This window comes from Neofelis nebulosa, chromosome 10, assembly GCF_028018385.1.
Source record: "Neofelis nebulosa isolate mNeoNeb1 chromosome 10, mNeoNeb1.pri, whole genome shotgun sequence".
Classification (NCBI taxonomy): domain Eukaryota; kingdom Metazoa; phylum Chordata; class Mammalia; order Carnivora; family Felidae; genus Neofelis; species Neofelis nebulosa.
The window spans coordinates 115,345,316-115,361,852 of NC_080791.1; the positions used below are offsets into that span (position 1 = coordinate 115,345,316).

At 51.4% G+C, this 16,537-nt stretch overlaps 1 long non-coding RNA gene across 2 annotated transcripts in view; it reads right to left on the reverse strand.

The window, feature by feature from the left end:
- Window positions 1-6,386: 6,386 nt before the first annotated feature.
- LOC131488392 (uncharacterized) overlaps window positions 6,387-16,537 on the reverse strand; it is a 32,452-nt gene continuing 22,301 nt past the window's right edge. Inside the window, exons 3-4 of one of the 2 annotated variants that reach the window (XR_009250192.1) lie at window positions 11,262-11,436; window positions 6,387-8,645 (exon numbers count right to left, since the gene is read on the reverse strand). This is a non-coding gene — a long non-coding RNA (uncharacterized LOC131488392). Of the gene's footprint in view, window positions 8,646-11,235; window positions 11,437-16,537 lie in introns of both variants that reach the window. The other variant, XR_009250191.1, reaches the window with a different exon arrangement.

Sequence of the window (16,537 nt, forward strand, 5' to 3'; positions counted from 1 at the left end):
TGCTGCTCTCAGAGCTGCCTTCGGTCACCTACGTGCATCTGTGGGCCAGACCCAGGTGTCTGACGGCCACTTACCGCTCTGACAGGGCCTGCCGGCTTTGGGCCAGAATCCAGGACCGGCCAGGGCCACGGGGGGCGCGGGCCCATCAGTCTTCATTTTGGTTGTCCGAGGGGGTCGGGGGGGGGGGTGGTGGTGGTTGTGTTGCCTCTGCCTCTCCCCCAGAGCCTCGGGGCCATCACACTCATCACTGTCTCCTGCAGAGGCCCTCGAGCATATAGCTTCTCTGTGGGCGCAGAGGTCAGAGGGTTGCAGGAACGTTGGCAGCCTTGGGGCAGTGGCGGGGCGCTGCCCTGCCTCTGTGCTGGCCATGCCAGTCTCTACCCAGAGAGGGGCATCAGCTGCAGGCCACGGGGCAGCACAGGTGGACGGGGCGCTCCAGCTTCATGCGTGGTGGGCTGGCCAGACGCTGTCGCTGGGGTCCCAGTGGGGTTCCAGGGCCAGGTGTGTAGTGTGGCCCCTGGGGTGGCCCTGGCAGGTGCTGAAGGGAAGGGGACCCAGTGTTGTAGCTCTGAGTTCTAGTTTCTGGTTCACTGGGAGCTTTGAGAGGGACTTCTGGCAGTAGGCGGGCCAGAGAGGGTTCTGGGTGGGGTGGGGGGGGTGCAGCAGACAGGCCAGATCCGGAGACAGGCGTGCGGCCGCGGGCTCCGTGGAGGTTCCCTCCTGCAGCTGCTCCAAGGCCTTGAGGTTGGCCTGGCCAAGAGGGGGTCCGGGTTGCTCATGTTGGGTGGCTGGGCTGGGGAGTGTCTCGAAGCTAGGAGAAGCTAGGGGAGGCCTAGGCGCCAGGGACACTTGTTCCAGGCCCAGGGGCATCATGGGGAGCTCGAGTTTTGCTCAAGAGATGGGGGGGGAGGGGGGTTAGTTTCTCCAGCTGTCTGTCCTGAGCGGGGTGGGGCACCAGGGTACCCTCGTGGCTCCCTGCACGGCCACCTTGGCCTGACACACAACAGCCCTCCAGGCAGCTGACTCCCAGCCCCTGCAGCGAGTGCCCGGATGCCCAGCCCTGGCTGGCTCCCAATCCCAGAGCAGGAGAGGAGACGGATGGAGACTGGAGGGAGGCCCACCTCGTGGGGTGGCTCATACTTGGCCCTTGGAGGCTGGGCCATGAGGTGCCTCAGCACCACGTCGTCCTCCAGGGCCCAGGTCTGGGCCAGCGTGTCCTGCAGAAACTCCAGAGACTCCAGGGGCGTCCTAAGAAGCGTCTGGGAGGCCGAAAGGGGCCCCACCCTGCTGCCCCAGGGGCCTCCCAGGGGCAGCTGCTGGGGGTCCGGCTGTGCCCAGGAGCGTCTTGGGCAGTGCCACAGCAGCGGGGGTGGAAGGCCCCCTGCCCGCTGGTCCTCAGGGCAGTGTCCCCTGCCCATCCTGCACGCCCAGCCCTCCCTCCGAGGCCCCTGCCTACCGCCTCCACAGGCTCACTCACTTCTGTGTGCGTTGAGGACCGTGTGGGCCGTGGCCATAAGCATGCGCTCACTGTCCGGGATGTACACGTTCCAGAGCTTCGGGGTGAGCGAGAAGGGGGTCTGTGGGGCCGGCAGGCGTGGGAAGAACAGCCTGAGCAGGACCCACTGAGGTCTCTGCACGGGCTAGGAACCCCCTTCTACCCGCAGCCCCCGCGGCCCCCCGTGTGGGTGCACTTGCGAGGACGGACAGGCCGCTCAGGGTCGTGAGGGCCTGGCCAGCATGACCGCAAACCTGGGGGGCAACGGACGCTGCCCCACGCTCAGTGGCAACATGACCCAGGCTGGTGGCAGCATGGGCCAAGGGCCTGTCCACACTCCAGGCTGGCCTGGCCATCCGTGCACTGCCGCCTCCTGCAGGGGGGCCCTGGGCTTCCCCAGGGCGGGTCTTAGCTTCCGGCCCCCGCCCTAGAGGCCCTGCGCGTGGCCTGGCTTGTCTGGGGGGTAGGGCTGAGCGCGGGCCTCCCTCGGGCCAAGGGCGGGCGAGGGGCTCAGGGACTAGGTCTCCTGGGGTGGCCACACCCGTCACCGAGACACTGAAGGACCCACTGGCGGTGTAAATCCCATCTGGGTGGTGCACATCTGCCCCTCCTCCGGGCGGGAGGGCCGTAGGTGTTCGGGACCGGCCGGGGGTCGGAAACCTCCCTGCGCCAGGGCCCTGTGGAACCAGGCGGACACGCTCCCCACGGCCCTGCTCAGCCCCGACTGCGCCCCTGGGCCCCCCGGGAGAAGTCACCAAAGCCTTGCCGGCTGCAAGGAGCTCTGCACCCCTCCCTCCCCCCCCCCCCCCCCCGCCCCAGGGCCAGTGCCTCTGGGACGCTGCTACTCGCCACGTGTTTCTTCAGCTTTGGGGGCACTCTGTCTAGAATGTGCTGTGACGGGCCCGGAATGAAGAAGCCTGAGAAGGCCTCGGGCCCGCCGACAGTCGGAGCCTCGTCCCCACCGGGTGGGGGTTGAGTGCCTGACAGGGGCCTCCTCTCCGTGCAGTGGCTCCGCTGTGTGCACAGCCCTCCCGATCCCTGGCTGGACACGCGCTGGGAAGAGCCTGGGGTGGCAGGGGCAGAGGACACCCCTCCTCACAGAGAGCCAGCCGGGCTGGTGCCCTGCGCTGGGGGCCGGGCATGTCTGGCCGGCACCCTCTTCCCTGCAGCGGCCACAGCAGGGGCAACGGGGTTCCAGGCACAGGGGCAGGGAGTGTGGCCCACAGGGAGGCCGGGGGCAGGTGTGTGCTGTGCAGCCCCCACGGCTCGCCACGAGCGCCTCGGAGGCCACGTTTCTCTGGGCTCAAGTCTATGCACAATGAGATGCAAATACCTCAGAAAGTTGGATGGGTTACGTTCATTCTGCTGTTTTCAGTTTGCCTCCACTAAAGCTCGCCGTGGGATGTGTGGAGCCCCCCCCGCCCGGCCCAGCTCCCAGGTAGCTCGTCTCATCACCTATCGCTGGATTCTGTCCCGTTCTGTGACTTTCCAGTGTTTATCCAAGAGTATCTGCCTGCAGGTGTCAGGAGTGCAGCAGGGAGCGCTGGCATGCAGGCTGTGTGGACGTAAGTTTTCAAACCAGTGGGGTCAGTACTCACGAGCAGGTGCGTGCTGCGCTTTGGAGGCGGCGGCCTCGCTGTGTGCCCGCCACCTGCCCTCCTCGCCCCGCCAGCGCTGGATGCCGTCAGCCTTGCCCACAGGCGGGTGCTGCTGTCAAGGTTCGGCACGTTTCTGCGCGTTGACTTGCACGCGCACGCACACGCGCGTGCACGCGCACACACACACACACACACACACACACACACACACACACACACTGCATCCATGCGGATCTGTGTGTCTGTAGCTTCTTCTTGGAAGTGTCTGTTCAGATCTCGAGCCCATTCTGCGCCTGGTCGTTTGTCAGATCACTGAGCTGGCTGGTCTCTCAGTCTGCGGGGGCCCTTCTACACGCGCGATTTGGCATCTGTCTCCTGCTCAGTCACTTTCCTTCTTGCTGTCTGAATGGTGCCTTTTGCAGTGAACATTTTTAATTTAGATCAACTCCAATTTGTCAATGACTTCCTTCCTGCCCTCTCTCGGTGGACCAGCCTCTTCCTCGGCATCCACGGCCCTGCTCTCTTCTGGAGTTCTGCTTTTCTCATGCCCCAAACGAGTTACCCTCACCCTGCAACACGGCCGGGGGCTTAAAAGACAGTCACAGATGGGAACGCAGCTGGGCCCCTGAGTTCACATATGGAACAGGCTGCTTTTGTGGATGGCGGCACATTGGCCCCGAGTCGAAAATGCCTCCCACCTGACCCTCATAGAACACCTCACCGATTCTGTGCCGACGGGCAGGGTTTGCTCCCCAGATCTGGGCCCGTCTCTGCGAGGCGCACAGAGTGGTGGCCGTGGGGTGGTGGGTGTTTGGGTGGTGGCTAGGGGCTTCGGGGGTTGGTGGAGGCCGGTCACAGGTTGGCAGCGACACGGCCGCACTCCGGGGGCCACCCAGGTACAGGGGGCACGTGGCACGCCCCTTGGTGGAGCAGGAGACGTATGTCCTATTACAGATTGGGCTTTTGGCGTCCTATGTACCAACTCTTGGCCTAACTTCAGGTGAGTACGATTTTCTTCCTTTTTAAAAAAAGTTTATTGGCACCTGGGTGGCTCAGTCGGCTAAGCGTCCGCCCCTTGATTTCGGCTCAGGTCATGATCTCAGGGTCGCGGGATGGAACCCTGTGTGGGGCCCCGTGCTGGGTGTGGAGCCTGCATGGGGTTCTCTCCCTCCCTCCGTCAGCTCCTCCCCTGCTCATGCTCTTTCTCTCTCTCTCCAAAATAGAAATAAGATAAAGTTTGTTTGTTTGCTTATATAGTCTCTGTACCCAATGTGGGGCTTGAACTTACAACCCTGAAATCAAGAGTCACATATTCCTGACTGAACCAGACAGGTGCCCCTGTTTTTATTCAAAAAGTTTATATTTTTATATATAGATCTATGACTGATTTCGAGTTAATCTTTGCATAAGTTATGCAATTAAGACCACGATTCATTTTTTTTTTTTTTGCATATATATTTCCAGTTGTCCCAACACTATTTGTTGAAAAACTACCCTTTCTTTAGTGAACTGCCTTTCTACCTTTGTAAAAAAATCAATTACCCTTATTTGTCTGGTTCTGTTCTGGGCTCTGGATTCTGTTCCATGGATCTACATATCTATCCTTCACCAACCGACACCATACTGGCTCCACTGCCACAACTTGAGAGTCAGTTTTGAAATCAGGTAACGTAGGGGCAGCCGGGTGGCTCAGTCGGTTAAGCGTCCAGCTTCGGCTCAAGTCATGATCTCACGGTTTGTGGGTTCGAGCCCTGCGTCAGGCTCATTCTGTGTGTGTCTCTCTCTCCGTCCCTCCCCTGCTCCTGCTGTCTGTCTCTCTCAAAAGTACACAAACATTAAAAAAAAAAAAAATCAGGTGACGTAATGCTCATACCTTTATTCTTTTTCAAAATTCTTTAAACTATTCTAGCTTTTCCATCTTTGCATATAAGAATCAGCTTACCTGTATCAACAAATCTTGTGGGATTTTGGGAATGCAGTTAACCCACACATCATTTAAAGAGAACTGGTGTCTTTATTATGTCAAATCTTTAAATCCCTGAACATGGTATGTCTCTCCATTTATTTAAGTCTTTAGAGATGTCTTTCTTTAAAACTTTGTATTTTTTGGGGCGCCTGGGTGGCTTGGTCGGTTAAGCGTCTGACTTTGGCTCAGGTCATGATCTCACGGTCCGTGAGTTCGAGCCCCGCGTCGGGCTCTGTGCTGACAGCTCAGAGCCTGGAGCCCGTTTCAGATTCTGTGTCTCCCTCTCTGTCTGCTCCTCCCCTGTTCATGCTCTGTCTCTCTCTGTCTCAAAAATAAATGTTAAAAAAAAAAAAAAAATTAAAAAAAAAAAAAAAAAACACTTTGTATTTTTTAACACACAGACCCAGCGCATGTTTTCTGTGGACTGTACCTGAGAATTTATGGGGCTTTTTTGGAGCTACCGTAGAGAGTGTTTTCTAAATTTATGGTTTCTAAGTTTGATTTTTCTGTTGCGATCTTCCATCCCACGACCTCACCAAACTTACATATTTGTTCTACAAGTTTTTCTTACAGGTTATTTGGGACAGTTTTATTTTTTTTTCCCCCCACATGTGTACATTTATTAAACTTTCCTTAGAGTGGTTACGACTTCCGGTATGGTGTTGAATGAGACTCCTAAGAGTAGGTTTCTCTGTCTTATTCCTAGTTTCAGGGAGAACATCTAGTGTTTCACCATTAAATGTGATGGAAGCTGCTGTATGTTCTTGTATGCCCCTTATCTGGTTGAGGAAGTTCCCAGGTACCCGTTTTTTTGCTGGAAGGTTTGTTTGTTGGTTTTGAGAAAGCACACAAGCCAGGGGAGGGGCAGAGAGGAAGAGAGAGAGAATCCCAAGCAGGTTCCACACTGTCAGTGCAGAGCCTGACTCGGGATTTGATCTCACAAACCCTGAGATCACAACTTGAGCTGAAATCAAGAGTTGAATGCTGAACCCACTGAGCCTCCCAGGCGCCCTTTGAGGGAAGTTTTCTCATGAGTGGGTGCTGGGTTTGGTCAAATGTTCTTTCTGCACCAACTGATACGATGTGTGATCTTTTTCCTTTAGATGATTAACATGACAAATGATAGTGATACGTCTTCAACTGATGAACCAACCTTGCATTTTCATGATAAATGCCACTTGGTTGTGGTGTATTCTTCTTTTTATATAACATTTGATTTGACTATATTTTGATTGAGGATTTTCATTTGGCTCATAGGAGTATTTGTCTGTAGTTCTCCCTTCCTCCCTCCCTCCCCCTTCCTCCCTCCTTCCTTTTCCTTCCTTCCTTCCTTCCTTCCTTCCTTCCTTCCTTCCATCTCTCCCTCTCTCCCACCCTCCCTTCCTTTTACTTTCTTTTGTACTCTTAGGTATGAATATCAGGGTAATGCTGTCCTCCTAAGTTGGGACATATTCCCTCCTGTTTTATTTTTCTGGAAGAGAATGGATGTAATTGGTGTTATTTCTTTAAGTGTCTGGTAGAATTTGTCATTGAAGCCATCGGGGCCTGGAGGTTTTTCAGGAGGGGTAACTACAGATTCAATTTTTTAAATGGCTATGGGACTATGACACTGTGCTTTACAGCAAATGTGTATTTTGGTCTTCATCCAGGATCCTGGAGCTCACAGCTCACAAAACCCTTGGAGTCTCTAAGAGAAAAGGCAACATCTTTTGTTACAACAGTTGGTCTCCCGTCCTCAGTTCCTGAAGTCCCTTCGGAGCCACGAGGGGGAAGTGGGTGTCCTGTTCCGCATAAACAGCCCCTTTACACCACAACTGGGTTTGTGTCCATGAGGAGACTTTTGGAAGAGCCCTAAGGATGGGGGCTGGGTGCCAGGGGGAGCCAACTATGATTAGAGGGTTTGGAGTCTCCGTAAAAATGCAAAAGGAGGGGGTCCTGCGGGCTTCCAGGCTGGTGAATCACGTGCAGAAGGGTCCAGGGACCCTCGCACACCTCACCCTATGCATCTCTACATCCGGCCGTTCCTTCAGATCCTTTAATAGTCTTTGTAATAGACCTGCAATCTACTAAGTCAACTTGTCTTCCAAGTTCTGGGAGCTGCTCCAGCAAATTAACAGAACCAGAGGAGGGGGTCACGGAAACCAATTAATAGCTGGTGAGTCAGAAGCACAGGAGACAACCTGGATTGGCGTCTGAACTGGGGGCGGGCTTGTGGGACTGAGTCCTTCACCTGTGGTGCTTTCTTCAGGCAGGTAGAGTCAGAACTGAGTTACTTTGGTGGGACACCTGGTCACTGACTGTGAGAATGGAGTTAATTCCTGGGTGATGTGGAAAAACACATACACATTGTGAGGACTATCCCAGTTACCTAACTCACCTTAGTGAGTTTTGCAAGCGCGTGGTTTTGAAGAATTGCTTCATTTCATTTAAGTTGTCAAATTAATGTGTGTGCAGTCGTTTGTAGTTTCCCTTTTTATGTTTCTGTGGATGGTAGTGATATGCTCTCTTTCCTAATATTGGTGAATTATGTCTTCTTTTATTCTTTCTGTCTGCAAGAGATTTATCAACTTACTGATGTTTTCAAAGAACTAGTTTTTGGTTTCATTGATTTTTCTCTGTTCTCAATTTTTCTGATACCTGTTCTTATCTTTATCATTTCCTTCCTTCTGCTTGCTTTGGGTTTATTTGTTGGGGTTTTTTGGTTTTGCTTTTGTTTGTTTTAGTAGGTTTCATGACCAACATGGGGCTTGAACTCATGAGCTATGAGTTCCCTCCCCCCGTGGAGCGTCTTAAGGTGGACACTTGGTTAATGGATTTGGGACCTGTCTTTTTCTGTAATGTCACCATTTAGTGCTATGAATTTCCCTCTAAGTACTGCTTTATATGCATCCCATAAATTGGACACTTTCAGTTCAAAATATGCTCTAATCTCCCTTGACTCTTCCTCTTTGATGTATGAACTATTTAGAAGTGGACTGGTTAACTTCTAAGTGTGGGAGAATTTCATGTTATCTTTCTGTTAACAATGCCTGGCTTAATACCATTATGTCATTCAATTATTTTCAATGACTTTAGAGTGTATCTTGGTAAATGTGTCGTGTGCACTTGAAGGGTTGTGTTCTACTGTGTTGGGTGAAGATATAAAAATATCTCACGTGTATATATGCTCGTGTGTGTGTGTGCGTATGTGTATGTGTGGACACCTATATGTGTACATGTTCTGTGTGTGTGGACACCTGTATGTGTACACGTTCATGTCGATGCTGTTCTCCTCTTCATATCCTTGCTCATTTTCTACCAGTTTTGTCAATTCCCAAGACAGGAGCACTGGAACCTCCGAGTGTAACTGGAGTTTGTCAAATTCCCCTTGAAATCCTGCCAGTGTTTTCTTTCTGTACTTTGCAGACCCTGTGTTAGGTGCCTACACATTGAGGCTTGTTGGGTCTTCTTGTCATGTCCCTCTTGGTCTCTGCATTTTCCTTGCTCTGCAGTTGACTTTGTCTGGCGCTCCCTCTGTTTCCGTTTGCCAGTGTGTCCTCTGCCATTTCTTCAAGCCGTCTTGTAAGCTCACATTTGAAGCGAGTTTCTTAGGGACAGAAGATAGTAGTTATTTCTTGTAAGTGCTCTGACAGTCTCTGTCTATAGCGATTTTCTACACACACACACACTGTGGTAAGAGCAGCAGACCCTTTCTGACAGCATGCTGACCGTCAGTCTTTAATGTGCTTAGGCCATTTTCAGCTCATGGAAGAACCGATGCGTTCGGACTTAAGTCTTATCATTTTTTACATGTTTTCTATTTGTGCCTTGTTTCTCTGTTTGCCATTTTCTGCCTTCTTTTGGTTTCTGCAAACTCCTTTTGGTATTTCACTTCAATTATGTTTTTTATGATATGTCCTTGTGTAAATATCTCAGTGGTGGCCACAGGGACTATGATATTGTATCTCTACTTCAGGTCATACCTTCTCCAATCAAATCTAGGTGGGTTTACACCCTCACTGTGAAAAGCACACCTTAAAAATGTTTAGAAGACAATATCTTTATGACCCTGGGTGAGGAAGGATTTCCTAAGTTAATAGATATGCACAGAGCATGAACAGGCAAGTCAGAGAAAATATGCACGGCCAAGGAACGTATGAAAGTGCACTCAACCTCGCCAATGCTGGGGAAATGCCAATCAAAAGGGCAATGAGACACAATTTCTCACTCTTACGACTCAGGTGGGGGGACTGAAATTGTCCAGGGGATTCCTGGTGGGGACCTGGAGCGTCGGGGAAAGCTTCCGTTTTGCTGGGAGGGCAACTCCACGAGACCCGAGCCAGTATGTCTCATGGTGTACAGGTCCACAAAGTGTGAATACACCGAAGTGTATTTTCAGCGCAAGACATCAGAAACAAGAGGGTATGAACAGATGAATCTGGGCATATTCACGCCATGGAATACTCTGCTTCAGTTAAAATGAACAAACTACATTGTATCTATAATGTTACTGAACGGAAAAAAGCGATCTGCAGAAGGATATACACTGTACTGTTTATACACGGTTTACCACAGGCAGAACGCAGAACGGGAGTTTACATTTTTTGGAATGCACACTTATGTGACAGTAGAAATCTGTGGGAATAACTAAATTCAGGTTGGTAGTTACCTTCAGGGCAACGATGCAGGGTGGGATCAGAGAAGGTGTTCAAGGGGCTCTGATCACGTTTTTAAGATAGGGTCAGTAGAGGGTGTTCGTGTTTTGAAAATGATTGTATGTATGAAAGATCCAATAATAAAACACATAAGTAGGGGCGCCTGGGCGGCTCAGTCGGTTAAGCATCTGTCAATTTTGGCTCAGGTCATGATCTCATGGTTAGTGAATCCCAGCCTGGCATCAGGCTCCGTGCTGACAGTGTGCAGCCTACTGGGGCTTCTCTGCCTCCCTCTTTCTGTCCCTCCCCTGCTTGCTCTCTTTCTCTCTCAAAATAAGTAAACAGTAAAAAATAAAACACATATGGGGGTGCCTGGGTGGCTCAGTGGGTTAAGTGTCCGACTTCGGCTCAGGTCATGATCTTGCCGTCTGTGAATTCGAGCCCCGCGTCGGGCTCTGTGCTGGCAGCTCGGACCCAGGAGCCTGTTTCAGATTCTGTGTCTCCCTCTCTCTCTGCCCTTCCCTTACACTCTCGGTCTCTCAAAAATGAATAAACATTAAAAACAAAACAAAACACAACACACATGTCTATGTTTCATATATATACGGAAACACCAAAATCTTAGGAATGTTTACTACTGATTAGTAATTGGATTGTGGGTGACTTACTTTTGTTATTTATACTTATATATGTTTTTTTAAGCATTTTTTTCTAGAAAGTGTATTATTCTTATTACCTTAGAGATGTTTTTTTGGGGGCGCCTGGGTGGCTCAGTTGGTTAAGCATCTGACTTCGGCTCAGGTCATGATCTCGCAGTTCCTGAGTTCAAACCCTGCATTAGGCTCTGTGCTGATGGCAGAGGCTGCCTGGGATTCTCTCTCTCTCTCTCTCTCTCTCTCTCTCTCTCTCTCTCTCTCTCATTCTCTGTCCCTTCCTCACTCACGCTCTCCCTCTCTCTGTCTCTTTCTCTATTTCTAAATACATTTTTTAATGTTTTTTGGTTACAGGGATGTCCTGTCCCAAGCAGACATCACCTTTCCACTTCCCAGCACTTCACGCTCTTACACCCGAACCCCGGACACAAGTTGTCACCCAGGACTAAGCAGTGGCTGACCCAGTTTATAAAAGAGCTCTCTCCCCACCATGCACCACTGGCCTTTAGGCTGTGGAGGATACAGTGTCACTGGCGGCTTCCGCCGTTTCCAGGATCAGAGAAACTTGGGAAAATGTTCCATGGGTTCCCTGACTCGCTGAGCGGAGCCTGGGGCCTCCCGGGGGTGGGCACACGAGGAGGCGCCCAGCTTCTGTGCCGAGGCTCCCGTGGCGAGGCCTGAGGCCGGGCCAGCGGTGCTCACCCCCTCCAGAAGAGAAGCCCAGGCTCCGCCTCACGGCTTTTGCAGCCACAACGGGGGGCGCCTCATCTCGCCTCTAGATCGCACCTGTTATGTGTGTTTGTGGGTGTCAATTTCCCCTCAGTTATGAGACCAGAACCCTAAATACACACACACACATGCACACACACAGGAAATGCTCCCACCGTACCGTCCCCCTCGTGTGGCTTTGAGCACCTGGCGTGGCTCACGTGGCACCTCCACTGGCAGCAGCAGCTGGGCTCAGAAGAACGTGAGTAACGGTGATCGAGGTGCCCGCGGGGCTCCCTTCACATCGTACGTAGGAGTGCGGGCTGGGGCTGCCAGTTTCCTTCTCTGTATTTTCAGTTACTCTGCGATGAGCTCACACCCCCTAGAAGACAAAATTGATGAGAACTGTGTCCAACGACTCAAAAAGAGGGTTCCGCGAGCACAGCGCCGGAAGGCTGGGCCCAGGCGGGCGGGTGAGGGGGCCCCGGGCGGTGGGGCCTCCACAGCCAGTCCTCCTCCGACGTGGGGGCCGAACCGCTCACACCGCTGCCGGTTCAAGCTTCTTGAGCCTCACCACCTGCCACCGCGACGGGCTGTGACTCATGGGAGCGTCCTTGTCAAATTTCTTTCACGTCCGAGCGGTGGTCTCGGGCCTCTGGGTGTCCTCGGGGCCGGGCCCCCCCAGTCCGCACACCCGAGGTCCGCACGGCACCCCCCTCCCCCGGTGCTGCATGTTCCGCTGTCAGGGCAGGTCGGCGAGAAACGTGTCCCCGGCCCCCTCATGCCCACACGACCTGCTCCTCGTTCCCTGGGCCAGCGAACGTCGTGAGTCCACTCACTGCCGCCACTGGAGCTCGGCCTCCTCCTTTTAACACCTTCCCTTCTGATGAGAGCGGAAGGATTTTGTAACAAGTCACTTACTGATGATGGGATGACTTCTACTGATTCCATCACTTACCTCCACTGCTTTTGTTTCACGTTTGATGGGGTTTTAATCTGAACTTCTCACCGTTCTTTTTTAAAAAAAAATTTTTTTTTTAACATTTATTTATTTTTGAGACAGAGAGAGACAGAGCATGAACGGGGGAGGGGCAGAGAGAGGGAGACACAGAATGTGAAACAGGCTCCAGGCTCTGAGCTGTCAGCACAGAGCCTGACGCGGGGCTCGAACCCACGGACCGTGAGATCGTGACCTGAGCCGAAGTCGGCCGCTCAACCGACTGAGCCACCCAGGCGCCCCTCACCGTTCTTAAATAAATACGCGTAAATATAGCCAAGGAAGGTACCTTCATGCTTGTCCAAAGCGGGAGTGTGTGGTACGTATCCTAACTCAGTGAAACACTCCAAAGACATCTTTCCGATGGCGACTGAAAGTGGGTTTTCCCAGGTCGCTTTCCCGGCTGCGCAACTGTGGCGGCTCGGATAGCACCGGGCCCTGCGGGGAGCGGATCCCGGAGGAGTAAAATGACAGCGGGCTTCACGGGTTACGTCTCTTCAAACTTGACCGAAACGTGGCCATCAGGCTTTCTGCTCCTGATCAAGACAGGGTAACAGGGACTGTATCCCTCTCCCACCAGAAACAACTACGAAAACCTGAAAGGATATATGAAGGCATGGGACACCCAGGGACAAAGGACCCCGCTGGACTGCAAGTGCAAGAGGGGAGGCACAGGACGGCCCCCGCTCCTGCCTGGAGGAGGTTTCCAGCCCACGGCAGAGGTTAGAAAACCCACGCGGATCCCAGAGGCCTTCTTGGTTAAGGCGACAGAGCCTGGAGGCTGGGAGGCCGAGGAGGCTAGAATCTGTGGTGTCAGACAGCAAGCGTCTGCACAAAGTAAGGACTCGAGGCCCCCAGGGCCCCCTGAGCGTTCGGCAGCGCACTAGTCAGCACATGCACGTGAGGAAACTGCCCGACTGGCGGAGAGAATCCAAAAGAATTGGAGGGAACGGTCCCCAGGGAACCCTCACGAGGTGCTGGGAACACTGCCTGTTCCCAACAGCTAGATGGGGCCTCGCCATTCACGGGGCATCAGCGAGAACGTTCAGAAAGGTGTTCCCCTGATGGTGGGGAAGAATGAACCCGACTAAAGAATGCCCCAGCTCTACCTAACGAAGTATAAAAGGAAAACATGAAAGAGTCAAACTGTGTTCAGGTCACTTAATTAAATCCTAGAACAAAGAAAGCTGGGACAGAATGCAGAGCCCAGAAATAAGCCTGCACACATATGGTCACGTAAATTGCAGTGAAGGAGGCAAGAATACACATGGTGGAGGACAGTCTCTTCAACAAACGGTGCTGGGAACACCGGACAGCCACCGGCAAAAGAACGAAACTGGACCCTATGTCACATCATACGCAAAACCAACTCAGAATGGACGACCTCAAACCCTAAAACTGCTGGAAGAAAACACAGGCTTAAGCTCCTTAGCACTGGTCTTGACGATGATCACTGGATCCGACGCCAAAAGCAAAGGCAACAGAAGCAAAACTAAGCAAGCGGGACCACACAAACCAGAAAGCTTCTGCTGAGCCAAGGAAACCGTCGACAAAATGAGCGGACAACCTACTGAATGGGAGAAGATGTGTGCAAATCATAGATGTGACAAGGAGCTAATATTAAAAGGTAGAAAGAATTCATATAACACAGTAGCAAAAAAAAAAAAAAAAACAGATTAAAAATGGGCAGAAGACACGAACAGACATTTTTTCAAAGAAGACACAGGTGACCAGCAGACACATGAAAAGGTGCTCAACATCTCTCATCATCAGGGAAATGCAAATTAAAGCCACAGAGAAATATCACCCCACACCTGCCGGAAAGGCGGGGCCAAGGACAAGCCGTGTCAGGTGCTGGCGAGGATGTGGAGAAGGGAGCCCCAAGCACTGCTGGTGGAAGTAAAAGTTGGTGCAGCCGCTCCGGGAGGCGGTATGGAGGTTCCTCCAAAAATTAAAGACAGTGAGAAAACGAACAGAGCGGAACTACCAGATGATCCAGCAATCCCATTTCTGGGAATTTATCCAGAGGAAACGAAAACCCTAACTTGAGAAGACGTATGCATTCCACGTTCACTGCAGCACTATTTGTAACGGCCTGGACGTGGAAAGAGCCCAAATGTCCGTCGAGTGAGGGCTGGATAAAGAAGTGGTACGTACACACGATGGGATATTAGGATATTACTCGGCCATAAAAACAATGAAATCCTGCCGTTTGCCGTGATGTGGGCGGGCCTGCAGGGCTTCACGTTTACGCGGACGCACACGCACACGTAGGACCTACTGCGCGTGACTATGTGCTCAGAGACAGACAGCGGAGCGGTGGTCGCCGGCTGCGAGGGGGCGGGGTGTGGGCAGACGGGATGAAAGGGGTCCATTGGGACAAACCTCAGTTCCAGAATAAACGAGTCCCAGGGAATGTGACACGCAGCATGGTGACTCTAGCTAATAATCACATACTGTGCGTTGGAAAGTTGCAAAGGCGGACAGATTAAAAGTTCTCCTCAGAAGAAAACAGTTTTTGTGACCAGGGGAGGTGATGGACGTTACCTAAATCTGTTGTGGTGATCGTTTCCCCATTTCCACAAACATCGAATTGTTACGAGGCACACCTGACACCCACTGTTTCATGTTAATTATATTTCTGTAAAAAATGTACATAGCGTACCCATTATTTTGTTGTGTGCCTGTCACTCAATTAAAAATGTGCAATTTATGTTAATACATGCACTAATTATTTTTCACAAATCAATTCTATGAGTGTGTCACAATTTATACATTGCTTCATTAATTGATGGAAATACTGTTTTTACTTTTTTATAGTTACCACAGAATTCTCCAAGAAACAGCAATGTATTAAAAGAAAAGAAAGCAAAATGAATTCTACTGAGAGGGCGACTTGTATCATCTCCAGAAACCGTCTCTATATTGAACATAGCAAATTAAATCGCCCCACATTACAGGGGAGAAAAAAGCGGAATATACAAACATCTCCGGTTCTAGAACTGAGCCCCCATATGTACAGAAACGAACCTCGATGCAGCTCCTAACTCTTATACAACATTTAATTCAAAATAAATTATAAGCCACAGTAATATGAAAAATATATTTTGAATTTACCTAAATGTACAACACAAAACTATAAAACTTCTACAGTAAAACAAAAGTGACCTTGCGTGTAGACGCATCACCGAAGCACAGTCCCTGAAAGAAAAAATCTGCAAGTTAGACTCCATTAAAATTAAACATTTTTGCTCTGGGAATGGCAACATCAAAAAGCTTTTTTGATGTTTATTTATTTTTGAGAGAGACAGAGAGAGAGAGCGAGTGGGGGAAGGGGAGAGAGAGAGGGAGACACCGAATCTGAAGCAGGCTCCAGGCTCTGAGCTGGACGTGGGGCTCGAACCCACGAGCCACAAGATCATGACCTGAGCCGAAGTCGGATGTTTAACCGACTGAGCCACCCAGGCGCCCCGGGAAGGGCAGCATTTAAAGAATAGGAAGTCACAATACAAAAAATACACACAAGTCACATTATCAGATAAAGGACTTGTTATCCAAAATGTACAAATAACCCTTAAAGCTCAAGTATAATAAAACAAACCACCCAGTAGACGTCAGGCAAAAGATCTGACCGTGCATCTCCCCTCAAGGACGTGCACACACAAATCAGAGCACGAAAAGATGCTCAGCACCGTGTGTCATCAGGGAGTTTCAAATCAAAAGGCCACCGGAGACGCCCCGACACAACTCTCTATTAGAATGGCTGAAATGGAAGGAACCCACAACACCGGCTGCCGGTAGGACAAGAGCAGGGCCTCTCTCACTGCAGGCAGGGGTGCAGAATGGTGCGGCCGCTGGAACTGAGTTTGGCGGTTTCTTACAAAACCACACATCCTCTTACCGTACAACCCAGCAATCACCCTCCTAGTTATTTACCCAACTAACTTGAAAGCTTCTGTCCACACAAAACCTGCACTGAACGTTGATAACGGCTCATTTATAATCGCCAAGAACTGCAAGTAATCGAGGTATTTTCAACAGGCGGATCGATAAACCAACCGTGGTCCATGCGGACGATGGACTGCTATTCGGGGATAAAAAGGAATGAGCTCTGAGGCCGCACGGACACCGGAGGAAACCCACATGCACGTTACTAAGTGAAGAGGCAAAGCTATAGAGATGCCAAACGGAGCCGCAGCAGCCAGAGGTCTGGGAGGCGGCAGAACTGAACAGGTAGGGGGATTTTTAGAGCAGTGAAACTGTTCTGCAAATACTTCCCTTCAGATATAGGGCACCGCACATTTGTCAAAACCCACGGAACTTTAATGTTCGCGAATGAAGGAAAGATAATTTCGGACGTCGGGGACCCAGGAAGGGATGCAGACTGTGGCCAGACTCTCGGGGTGTTACAAACGTGCGAAACCCCCTCACTGAAGGGGCGGGAGTCCGTAAGACTCAAGGCAGGGCACCCGCCCGCGAGCGCCGG